The sequence below is a fragment of the Tamandua tetradactyla genome, chromosome 17, assembly GCF_023851605.1.
Source record: "Tamandua tetradactyla isolate mTamTet1 chromosome 17, mTamTet1.pri, whole genome shotgun sequence".
NCBI classification, from domain to species: domain Eukaryota; kingdom Metazoa; phylum Chordata; class Mammalia; order Pilosa; family Myrmecophagidae; genus Tamandua; species Tamandua tetradactyla.
In genome coordinates this window covers 61,413,093-61,425,949 of record NC_135343.1, presented here as the reverse complement: position 1 = coordinate 61,425,949, position 12,857 = coordinate 61,413,093, and the positions used below count along the sequence as shown (strand labels likewise).

Here is a 12,857-nt window from a genome sequence, read left to right as displayed (position 1 = left end):
TCTTGTTTTTTCAATTTATTTTTTTATTAGAGGGTTTGTGGTTTTACGGAACAATCACAGGATTCCCATACACCACCCTCCCACCAACACCTTGCCTTGGTGTGGAACATTTGTAACGAATGATGAGAGCACATTTTTATAATTGTACTGTTTTTTTTTTTAACAATAGTAGCCACCATTTATTGAGAAATTCTATATTCTTGGCACTGCGTGAGGCAATTTACATGGATTGCCTCATTTAAAACACCCAACTACACAGGCCTGTGAAATAAAGCCATTATTTCATAATACAAAATTTATCACCATCTCAGCATCCATCTCACTGTGGCTGAGCCGCTGGCCTCAGCACGGCCCTTTGGTCTGATTAACAAGCAGTCTCCCAACCCTGGGTCAGAAACTCCCCCCGAGTCCTAACCAGCATCTGCAGACCCCACCCACACATTCTCACCCAGAATCCACAGCTGGTCTCAAATGTAAGCTTCCCGTTCCCACCACCCTCAGTCCCCCCTGGGCCCCTTTCCCTTTCTATGTTTCCTTTAAATTGTCCAACCCTTGACTCTTGTGGGAAATCTACCAACCTCCAGCCCTGGAACAAAATATAGGCACAACCCCCAGGTCCCTCTGCCCTGCCTGTGTGCTCCCCACTTGCTGGTTAAATTCCAAGCCAATTGTGCTTCCCTTCAACCGTGGTGACCACCCTCTTTCTCTGGGACCTGTGAGTGACACACCATCTTTTCTCATGCATTGCGGCCTTGGTTTCCCACTGTGTGGCCTCTGAGCTCCACTTGGACCCCAAATTAAAATCCAACTTAATTTGGAGCAGTGCCTTTATTAGGATAACTTTGCTTAAACCAGATGGAAGTTTATTTTTCATCATGTCACAGTCCAGGCGTAGAATGGTGGCACTGCCTACCCTGGCTGCCCAGGACGCGAGGACCTTCTCCCTATTGCATTACCATCACCTGGGTCTGTGTGGTCCCAAGGGGCGGGCTCTCAGCATCCCAGCGGCCCAGCCAATGAGAAGGGGGAGGATGCCAAGGGGTGTGTCCTGGTGCCTGTTCTGCTTGCGTCCCATTGGCTAGAACTCAGACATGGGGCCACGCCCACCCCAGGGGTGGCTGGGAACTGTAGGTTTTATTCTGGGAGGCTGAGTGCCTGTTTTAAAATCCAGAATTCTAGTAAGTTGGAAGGCAGGAGAGAAACTGCTATGGGGGAGACGTACCGCTTTCTCCTGCAATGCTCCTTGAAATATTATCTAGAACTCAGCAAATTGAGAGTGAAATTAATTTGAGACGATAAGTAGGCACATATGCCCAAGAAGATTTCTTTTTTAAAAGAAATATCTTTTTGCTGTATGTTCTTGTTTTATTAATGTAACACTTTCTCCTTATTAAATGCAAGTTATTAAACTTTTTCATTTTGGAAAATTTCACACATACACCAAAGTAGAGAAAATCGTCCAGTGAACCCAGGTATGCAGCTCCCAGCGTCAATAGTTATCTATTTAGTGCTGGTCTTTCGTCTCTTCTTTCATCCACTTTTCCCCTTCCTGCTTTTTTTTTTTTAAAGCAGACCTCAGATGTCACATCATTTCATGCATAAATTTTTCTACATGTATCCCCAAGAGGCAAAGCCTTTTTGGTTTAAAGTTTAAAGAGCAAATGTTTTATTTTGAGAGAACTGTAGATGCACACGCCCTGTACGAAGTAAAGTAGAGCACGCATGCGCATTTCCCGTTTTCCTCAGCAGCAGCATCATGTAAGGCCAGGCGTCCCCGCTGGGATGCTGATGTGAATACAGGCAGGGTACAGACCCTCTCCATCACCAAGAGACCCCTCCAGCCACATCTATCCCAACCTCTGGCCAGCACTAATTCATTCCCCATTTCTATAATTTTGCTATTCCAAGAATACTATATATATGGAATCATACATATGTAACCTTTTAATAGTGGCTTATTTTTTCACTCAGCGTAATTCACCCGAGAGCCTACAGGTTGTTGAGAGTATTGATAGTTCATTCCTTTTCATTGCTGAGCAGTATTCCATGGTTTTTGCATACCAAGTAAAGGCTTTTTGAAAACATAATCCATCTAACTCTACTCTACATAATCCCTCTACTCTTCTGCTCTGCTCACAGCAATGCCAGGTGAGTGTGGGAAACTGAAAAGTGACTGCTCCAGACCTGCCCTGCAATGGTGCATCCGAGCCCAAAGCAAGATGAGGAGACCCAGCTTGCTGTTAAAAGACATTTTAAAGTAAGTCTAGCCCTTGGGACCATAAGATCCTCCTGACCTGGGTGGGAGAGAAACTCCTTGAGAGCTCATGTCGGAAAGGCACAGATCATTGAGAAGCATGTCAGTGTCAAGTTCGGTGGCAGAGGAACGGGGTTTAGGCATCGAGCTGATTTTGGTAACAGTGTAATGCCAGTTCAGGCTCTCATGCCTGGGAGAGGTGTCTGAGAGTGAGCCCACCAGTGGACCGCCTCCATGCTGTTATTTAACAAAAGATGACTTCTTCCCTTGACCACTTTAAGTTAATCTAAAATGCATTTAATTAAAGATCCCTAAAGGCATTTCAATAACATTAAATATTGACTACTAAAAGGGATGACAGGCGTTTTAGTTAGGTGACCCTTATATCCTCGTAAGTGCCAGAATTTATAGAAGAGGAGCTTTTCCATTTTATTTGGTACCAGCTAAACTAAGTTGAAAATTACCCTTTTTTTCAAGTCTAAAGATGAAAATACAGCCTTGAAATCTAGTCTCCCATGTCCCATTACTAATTGAGTTCGTTCACTAGAATGACTCACAGAGCTCCTTGAAAGTGCTACATTTGTGCTTTTGTTTTTATTATAAAAAAGGATACAAATAAGAAGCTAAAAGCAGAGACGCATGGGTGAGGTCTGGGAGGCGTCTCAGTCGCAGGCTTCCATGTCCTCTCCAGGTGGCATCAGCATGCCACCTCCTAGCACAGAGATGTGTTTTCTCCATCCTGGAAGCTCTTAGGGCTTTAAGTGCCCCGAGTTTCTATAAAGTCTCCTTACGTAGATGGTGACTGTTAGAACATGTCCATGCAGTTGAACTCAGCATGCAGCCCTCTCCCCTCCCAGAGGTCAGGGAGGTGGGCCATGTGACCTGGCTCAAAGCCCCAACCCCCTCATCGCCTGGTTGGGCTCTCAGGTGTGGCTGCTGCCACCCTAAGATGGCAGGTGTGTTTGCCCCCACCCTGAACCTATCTGATTGGTCCCGGACTCACCATGAACAACACAGGAAATTCCAAAGACTCTGAGATGGCTTCCCTGGGAACTGAGGACAAAGACCAACCGAGTTTTTTGTTATACTCCTTCCCCCCAACCCCTTTTCTTACGCAAACGGTAGCATACTATTCATTTAACTTTGAACTTAATCCCAGGGAAAAACGAAAATGTTTGTCCAGATTTTCATGGGAGGCTGTTTAAATGAGAATTGTCTTGAAAGCATTTCCTTGCATCATCATCCTCAAGAAATATTTTTCATGTGCTGTGTACAGTATACTATGCAAGATGCTATACTAAAAGAAACTCCTTTCTTTAGAAGATGATTTTCCCCTTAAGATTATTCCTTAACCTTGTTTTTTCAATAACATAAATTGTTTAAAGCAGTGAGTCTTAAACTTTAAACTTTTTTTTTTTAACTTTTGGTTTGTCAGTTAATACATGGGGAACTTAGTAAAAATGAGATTTGTAGAACAAGGACTAGATCCAGTTATTTTCTCCAAATCCTGTGTAGTGTGTGTACTTTAAACTACATCATGGTGTGAATTCACTAGATCTTTAAAAATATATACAAAATGGTACTATCTCATTTCCATCAGTCTCATCTCTGTGTAGAATTCTTCAGAGATAGTTGCAAACAGATAGTTTTATTTTCTCTCTGTTAAGATTGACAGTATTTTAAAGTGGCAAAAAGTTGAAGCTGAGAGTCAATCTTTGAAAATCTATTACTTGATTATTTTTTAGTCAAATATAATCTGCTTGTGATCCAGATTTTATTATGGGTTCTCCGCCAAAAGATTTTTTTTCTCTGTTTATAATAAAGACAGTTATACACAGCTCATTTATATTGTCAAGAGGAGAGGGAAATCATGCCTTCCTTTGCCACAGGTAAACTTAAAGATTGTACGTACATGCTGCATGGCAGGCAATCTTCAATTTAGCTTCGTTTTTCACTTATTTCACATTATTTCTGTTAGTAAAATGAAGACGTCACTAGACCAAGTTGATGTTTTCCAGGTGCACATTGCTTGTCTTTGGGTTGTGGATCCTTTATATCCTCAAGGTGAACTATATTACTGAAGAATGCGACATGAAAAAACTGCACTACGTGGACCCTGACCGGGTAAAGGTGAGTATTTTGGTTCCCTGGGGTGTTCCGTCAAACACCACGCAGTGGGCTGGCTTCGACAATGGCGATTTATTCGCTCATTATTTTGAGGGCAGGAAACAAGTTTGGAATCGGGGCATCACCAAGGCGACGCTTTCTCCGCAGAGACTGTGGTGTGCGGGGGCCGGCAGCATGGTTCTTAGTCCCTTTAGGAACAGGGCCACGTCTCCTGGCCTCTCCCTTCTCTTCTCGTTTCGTGGATGTTCAGTTTCCTGCTTCCTATGGCTCGCTCTCTGTCTGAATTTCATTCTGCTTATAAAAGACTCTAGTAAGAGGATTAAGTCCTCCTTACAGTGAGTTCACATCCACAGGAATGGATTAGGGGTAAGAACATGCTTTTCTGGGTTATACACAGCTCCAAACCACCCACAGTGGGATGCCCCATTGGTGTGGTTCCCCTATGTGGAATCAGTTAAAACATTTCCAAGCACATACTTAAACCATAAAGTCATCTCTAACATGTTAAAAATAAATGTTAACAAAAGTTTGAAAATGAAGTGGAAAAATACTAAGCTTGACGTTTCAAAGTGGAACCAAAAACAAAAGCAAAAGAACATCCTTCCCCCTTATTTCCCCCCCTTTCCCCCCTGCAGAAGTCTACCCACATTACTTCAGCCCTGGTGGGGGGCGGGAGGGGGGTGGCTTCCGTTCTGCTCTCTGGGACACTTGTGGCGTGGTGAAAAAGTGCCATGATGCTGCCAGCTGTACCTGCTCTTAAAACAGGTGGACACAGTTCCTTTAGCCTCACCTGCCTTCCTGTGTTGGATTTTTAATGATTTTGCATTTTGCCTTGAGGTTTTTCCTCCAGTTTATACTTACTTTTCCAAGTCAGTTGACAGACAAAATGCTAATTTCGCTAGTTATTTGAGTGGTTAAATTATCCGATGATGCTCAGCCCAGGTTGAAAGAGAAGATGACTTTCCGTAAAGTAGCACGCCACTGATAACCAGTAGGTACTGAGTTACTAGGTGATTTCTGTCTTACCACATTTAATTATCATCATGACTGGGAGATGCTAACATGATCACCATGTTACAGATGACGGTTCTGGAAGGTTAAGCTGCTTCCCCATGTCCACGTCTGGTTTACTTAGTAGTAATTAGTGCTTACTGTGTGCCAGGAACTCTTCTAAAAGTGCTTCAGCAGCATTAACTCATCCCCTTAATAGTCCTGGGGATGCGGAGACAATTATCATCCCCATTTCCCAGCTGAGAGAACGGAAGGCCACAGCAAATATTAAGTGACGTCCCAAGGTCACTGAAGCTGATCTTTGGGCCAGCCAGGGCCTGAGCCCAGCCATGTGGCTCCAGAGACAGAGCTCCCAGCCACCCTCCCTCTGCCTGGCCAAGAAGGGAGTGCCCAGAAGCTACAGGCAGCATGGGGCAGAGAGGAAAAAGCTGACCCTTTTTCATCATGCAGACCCAGAGTCACACTTTAAAGATACTCAGCAACCAGGAGACCTTAGCCAAACTTTTCTGTTGTTTTGTGTCCCAGTTTTCTCATCTAAGAAATGCAGATAATCACATCTGTATACAGGGTAGTCATAAAAGTTGAGCAGGCTCCTAGTCCCAGCGCTCCTTTCCTAGCCCTGATTTTCATTCATATGTTTCTGCATTAATCTGTAGGTCTTTTGAAAGTGCCTCAAATCTTTTTGTGGTACAGATGAGTATAAACAAGGAAATGAAAAGAATCTACTCAAACTAGGTTCATGCGCTTAGCCCATGCAAAACTGCTGTCTCGCTGATGGCAGAGCCCTCTTTTCCATGCTGTATCTGTCCTCAGATGTCCACTGACATATTTCATTTCATCGGCATTAACACATCTGGTGGGGTGGGATGTATCCAGTATCCTCACCTAGCACTTTCCCTCTCCTCCTGGTTGGTCTGGCCTTGCAAACATCCCAGATCTTCTTACATTCCAAGATCCCTCACAGCTCTCTTGGATAAAGGTTTTAGACATCCCGTCTCTGTTTTTCACTCTCCCGGGAAAGACCTAAAATGATGACACTTCACATGACTTATTGATAGGCTGTGAACTTGCCTTTGTTTCTTTGCCGTCCTTTTCCACATCCTCTCTGTGTCCTCGTTCTTGTGTCCATTTAAAGAAGCCATGGCCTGCTGGACCAACTGCTCAGACCTTTGCTTGCAGAGGCCAGGGCTACTGAAGAGAGTTGGGAGTACCCATGTGCAAAGGCTGAGAATACCACTTCACAGATTAGGGTGGAGATATGGTGGTCCAGCAATACCACATGTGAAAGCCACTTGGCAGTTCCTGTGGCCAGCTGGCATGCTCTGCATTTTCATGTGCCTTAGCTGTCTGCGATCCTTTTGTCTTAAGCTGTACTAAGAGAATCCAGGATCTAGGCCTGAGCTGGTACCTGCTATGATCAGCCAACTGCACTGTTAATTTTGGCCACTGCTGTTTGAGATTCCCCCAAGGAACTCTGGTGACTTCTAAGATTGACCATATGTGAAACTCAAAACCATGTCCCAGGAGAATGGTTGAATGGGGTAGAAACATTTGTGTAGCCTGAGGAAGAACAAGGACACATGGTGGCTGCTGTTGGGCAGTAGAGGCCTGGCCTGTGGAGGAGGTTTGGCCATGCCCATGGGGCCCAAGGGTGGGGACGCATATGGGATGACAGTCTGTGGCGTCCAGAAGTGGAGTCAGTGGGCCGCCTTGGTGGTGAGTCTGCAGGGGTCTGTAGGAAAGCTGGGGTAACTGTTTCGGTGGTCCTGAAGATGGAATTCAGGCATGGGCCAGTGGGTGACTCAAGGGCCCTTCCATCCCAGAGACTACAGTTCTCTGACCAGTATAGGCTTAGCCATGGTGGCTTTCGTAACCTGGGGCCTCCCTGTCCTGAGTGCTGGGTGGGGTTGCATCAGCCTGGAAGGTTCAGGAAGGGGGCTCGTGTCCCGCTCACTGGTACCACTTCCTGCTGACTTGGCAACTTTTAGACCCACTCTCAAGAGGACTTTGAAACGTGTCAGATTCCATCTTGTACCCTGGTCATTTGTGTGAGCATTTCATCATCCCATCTTTTTTTTTTTTTTGCACGGGCAGGCATCAGGAAGTGAACCACCCTAATCATCCCATCCTGCATATAAGTTTCTGGAATTCCAGAGAAAGGGATAGGGACCCAGGGTTGTCCTTGGGAATTCTTTGCTCTCACTCTTTCCCCAGTCTCATGTCTCTTCAGCCATATATCCAGCCAGGCTCCTCGATACCCAGAGCAGCATTTAAAAATCAAATATGTTTTACTGCTTCCATGCTTAAAACACTTTGGTCGGGCGGGCCACGGTGGCTCAGCAGGTAAGAGTGCTTGCCTGCCATGCCCGAGGACCCGGGTTCGATTCCTGGTGCCTGCCCATGTAAAAAAAAGAGCGAAAACACTTTGGTCTCTCACCATCATCTTCAGGAGAAAATCCAGATTCCTTAGCCTAAGCAGAAGGGCTGTATCTGACCTGGTTCCTTCTGATCCATCCAGCCTTCTCTGCCCTATCCCTCCCAGGGCTACCTGGTTTTAGGGACCCTAAACCCCTCACTGTTCCTCTGTGGAGCTACATTCTTTCTTCCTTTTGTTAACATCTTTATTGGTCTATTATTCGCATACATAAAGTTCACCTAGTTAAAGGGTACAGTGTGATGATTTTCATCTATTCACAGAGTTGCGAAACCATCACCACAATCAGCTTGAAAGCATTTTCCTCACCCTAGAAAGAGACGTTCTGTGCCCATTTGCAACCACTCTCCATTCCCTTCTCTCCCCAAGTCTTTGGCAGCCACTCATCTGCTTTCTGGCTCTTTGGATTTGCCTCTTCTGTGACATTTCCTGTAATCGTAATCATATAATGTATGCTCTTTTGTGACTGGCTTTTTTCCAGGTTTAAGGCATAAGTTCTCAAACTTGATCCACATTGAAATATGCATCAGTACTTCATTTCTTTTCTTTTCCTAACTAATATTCCATTGTATGTATATCCCACCTTTTATTTAGCCATTTATCAGTGGATGGGCGTTTGAGTTGTTTCCATTTTTGGTTATTATAAATAATACTGCTATTGAACATTCATGCCCATGTTTTACGTGGACATGTTTTCATTTCTTTTGAGAGTGGAATTACTGGGTCATATGATAACGCTATGTTTTGAGGAACTGCCAGACTGTTTTCCAAAGCCCTGCACCCGTTACAGCTATTACAATTATTATTGAGTTGTAATAGTTCTTTGTATGTTCTAGATACCAGTCCTTAATCAGATATATGATTTGCAATTATTTCTTCCCATTCTGTAGGTTATCTGCTTATTTTCTTGATGTCATCCTTTGTGGCATGAAAGTTTTTAACATTTATGTAATCCAATTTATGTATTTTTTCCTTCGTTGCTTGTATTTTTGGTGTTGCATCTAAAGAACCATTGCTAATTCAGTCACAAGGATTTACACCTATATTATCTTCTGAGTTTTATAGTTCTAGCTCTTAACATTTAGATCTTAGAATACTTTTTGTTGTTGTTGTTGTTTTAATATTTTTATTGCAAAAACAATGTACAATATATATTATACAATTAAAAAGTTAAAAAAGCAACCACATACAAACACAATCATTCTTTTTTAAATTTGTTTATTAATTTAAAAAATGAAACAAAATAAAACATACATAATCAGTAATTCACAATATCATCACTTAGTTGCATATTCATCATTTCTTAGAACATTTGCATTAATTCAGAAAAAGAAACAAAAAGACAATAGAAAAAGAAATAAAATGAACACAGGAAAGAAAAATAAAAGATTATACCTACCATACCCCTTACCCCTTGCTTTCATTGATCACTAGCATTTCAAACTAAATTTATTTTAGCATTTGTTCCCCCATTATTTATTTTTATTCCATATGTTCTACTCCTTTGTTGACAAGGTAGATAAAAGGAGCATCAGACACAAGGTTTTCACAATCACACAGTCACATTGTGACAGCTGTATCATTATTCAATCATCCTCAAGAAACATGGCTACTGGAACACAGCTCTACATTTTCAGTCAGTTCCCTCCAGCCTCTCCATTACATCTTGAATAACAAGATGATATCTACTTGATGCATAAGAATAACCTCCAGGATAACCTCTCGACTCTGTTTGGAATCTCTCAGCCATTGACACTTTGTCTCATTTCCCTCTTCCTCCTTTTGGTCGAGAAGGTTTTCCCAATCCCTTGATGCTGAGTCTCCGTTCATTCCAAGATCTCTGTCCCATGTTGCCAGGAAGGTCCACACCCCTGGGAGTCATGTCCCATGTAGAGAGGGGTAGGGTGGTGAGACTGATCATTGTATTGGCTAGAGAGAGGGGCCACATCTGAGCAACGAAAGATGCTCTCTTGGGGGTGACTTTTAGGCCTAAATTTTAAGTAGGCTTGACCTGTCTTTTGTGGGATTAAGTTTCATATGAACAAATCCCAAGACTGGGGGCTCAGGCTATAGCTTTGTTTGTCCACACTGCTTGAGAGAATATCAAGAATTCAACTTGGGGAAGTTGAATTTCTCCCCGTTCTCACCACTCCCCGAAGGGGGCTTTGCAGATACTTTTCCACTCACTGATCGAATCACTCTGGGATTCATCGGGGCATCACTCTGGACAAACCAGCAAAATCTCATGTCCTACCTGAGATTCCAAGTACTTATGGCGTTCAATCAAACTATCTACATAAGTTATATTAGGAAATGCACTAGTCAAAGTATAAATTTTGTAACTAATAAACATTTTTTGCTTTAGTCTCACACAGAAGGTGACATTTTAAAATATTAATTACCATCTATTTTCAGTACCCTGCAATAATGACATTCCTTTGTTCTTCCTCATGCAAAAACATTTTTTAAATTGTACCTTGTACATACACTCTACGCATTCCTAGATTATACCATTTCAATCTTTAACATCTATCTTTCTTTCTGATTTCATTTATGTCCCCAGCCCTCCTCCCTCTATCATTCTCACATGCAGCTTCATTCAGTGTTTTAACATAATTATATTACAGTTAGGTAGTATTGTGCTGTCCATTTCTGAGTTTTTGTATACAGTCGTGTTGCACAGTCTGTATCCCTTCAGCTCCAATTACCCAATATCTTACCCTATTTCTATCTCCTGATGGTCTCTGTTACCAATGACATGTTCCAAGTTTATTCACCAATGTCAGTTCATATCAGTAAGACCATATAGTATTTGTTCTTTAGTTTTTGGCTAGTCTCACTCAGCATAATGTTCTCAAGGTCCATCCATGTTGTTACATACTTCATAAGTTTATTCTGTCTTAAAGCTGCATAATATTCCATTGTATGTATATACCACAGTTTGTTTAGCCACTCATCTGTTGATGGACTAAGTTTGGCTGTTTCCATCTCCTTGCAATTGTAAATAATGCTGCTATAAACATTGGTGTGCAAATGTCCATTTGTGTCTTTGCCCTTAAGTCCTCTGAGTAGATACCTAGCAATGGTATTGCTGGGTCATATGGCAATTCTATATTCAGCTTTTTGAGGAACCGCCAAACTGCCTTCCACAGTGATTGCACCATTTGACATTCCCACCAACAGTGAATAAGTGTGCCTCTTTCTCTACATCCTCTCCAGCACTTGTCATTTTCTGTTTTGTTGATAATGGCCATTCTGGTGGGTGTGAGATGATATCTCATTGTAGTTTTTTTTTTTTTTTTTTTTTTTTTTTTTCAAATACATTTTTTTTATTAATTAAAAAAAGAATTAACAAAACAATTAGAAATCATTCCAATCTACATGTACAATCAGTAATTCTTAATAACATCACATAGTTGCATATTCATCATTTCTTAGTACATTTGCATCGATTTAGAAAAAGAAATAAAAAGACAACAGATAAGAATTAAAACAATAATAGAAAGAAAAAAAAAACAAAAAAACCAAAAACAAAAAACCTATACCTCACATGCAGCTTCATTCAGTGTTTTAACATAATTGCATTACAATTGGGTAGTATTGTGCTGTCCATTTCTGAGTTTTTATATCCAGTCCCGTTGTACAGTCTGTATCCCTTCATCTCCAATTATCCCTTCTCTTTTTTTTTTTTTTAATTAACGGAAAAAAAGAAATTAACCCAACATTTAGAGATCATACCATTCTACACATGCAATCATTAATTCTTAACATCATCACATAGCTGCATGATCATCATTTCTTAGTACATTTGCATTGGTTTAGAAGAACTAGCAACATAACCGAAAAAGATATAGAATGTTAATATAGAAAAAAAAATAAAAGTAATAATAGTAAAATCAAAACAAAACAACACAAAACAAAACAAAAACCTATAGCTCAGATGCAGCTTCATTCAGTGTTTTAACATGATTACTTTACAATTAGGTATTATTGTGCTGTCCATTTTTGAGTTTTTGTATCTAGTCCTGTTGCACAGTCTGTATCCCTTCAGCTTCAATTACCCATTGTCTTACCCTGTTTCTAACTCCTGCTGAACTCTGTTACCAATGACATATTTCAAGTTTATTCTCGTATGTCCGTTCACATCAGTGGGACCATACAGTATTTGTCCTTTAGTTTTTGGCTGGATTCACTCAGCATAATATTCTCTAGGTCCATCCATGTTATTACATGGTTCATAAGTTTATCTTGTCTTAAAGCTGCATAATATTCCATCGTATGTATATACCACAGTTTGTTTAGCCACTCTTCTGTTGATGGAGATTTTGGCTGTTTCCATCTCTTTGCAATTGTAAATAATGCTGCTATAAACATTGGTGTGCAAATGTCCGTTTGTGTCTTTGCCCTTAAGTCCTTTGAGTAGATACCTAGCAATGGTATTGCTGGGTCGTATGGCAATTCTATATTCAGCTTTTTGAGGAACCGCCAAACTGCCTTCCACAGTGGTTGCACCCTTTGACATTCCCACCAACAGTGGATAAGTGTGCCTCTTTCTCCGCATCCTCTCCAGCACTTGTCATTTTCTGTTTTGTTGATAATGGCCATTCTGGTGGGTGTGAGATGATATCTCATTGTGGTTTTGATTTGCATTTCTCTAATGGCCAGGGACGTTGAACATCTCTTCATGTGCCTTTTGGCCATTTGTATTTCCTCTTCTGAAAGTCTTTTTCCCATTTTGTAATTGGATTGGCTGTCTTTTTGTTGTTGAGTTGAACAATCTTTTTATAAATTCTGGATACTAGACCTTTATCTGATATGTCGTTTCCAAATATTGTCTCCCATTGTGTAGGCTGTCTTTCTACTTTCTTGATGAAGTTCTTTGATGCACAAAAATGTTTAATTTTGAGAAGTTCCCATTTATTTATTTATTTATTAAGTGCTCTTGCTTTCGGTGTAAGGTCCATAAAACCACCTCCAGTTATAAGATTCATAAGATATCTCCCTACATTTTCCTCTAACTGTTTTATGGTC

The 12,857-nt window shown here is 41.4% G+C and overlaps 1 long non-coding RNA gene across 3 annotated transcripts in view; it reads left to right on the top strand.

The window, feature by feature from the left end:
- The window catches only part of LOC143661317 (uncharacterized), a 105,417-nt gene that overhangs the window by 70,284 nt on the left and 22,276 nt on the right, over positions 1–12,857 (top strand). For 2 of the 3 annotated variants that reach the window (XR_013164501.1, XR_013164502.1), the window contains exons 2-3: positions 2,140–2,257; positions 4,273–5,350. This is a non-coding gene — a long non-coding RNA (uncharacterized LOC143661317). Of the gene's footprint in view, positions 1–1,719; positions 2,258–4,272; positions 5,351–12,857 lie in introns of those variants that run through there. The other variant, XR_013164503.1, reaches the window with a different exon arrangement.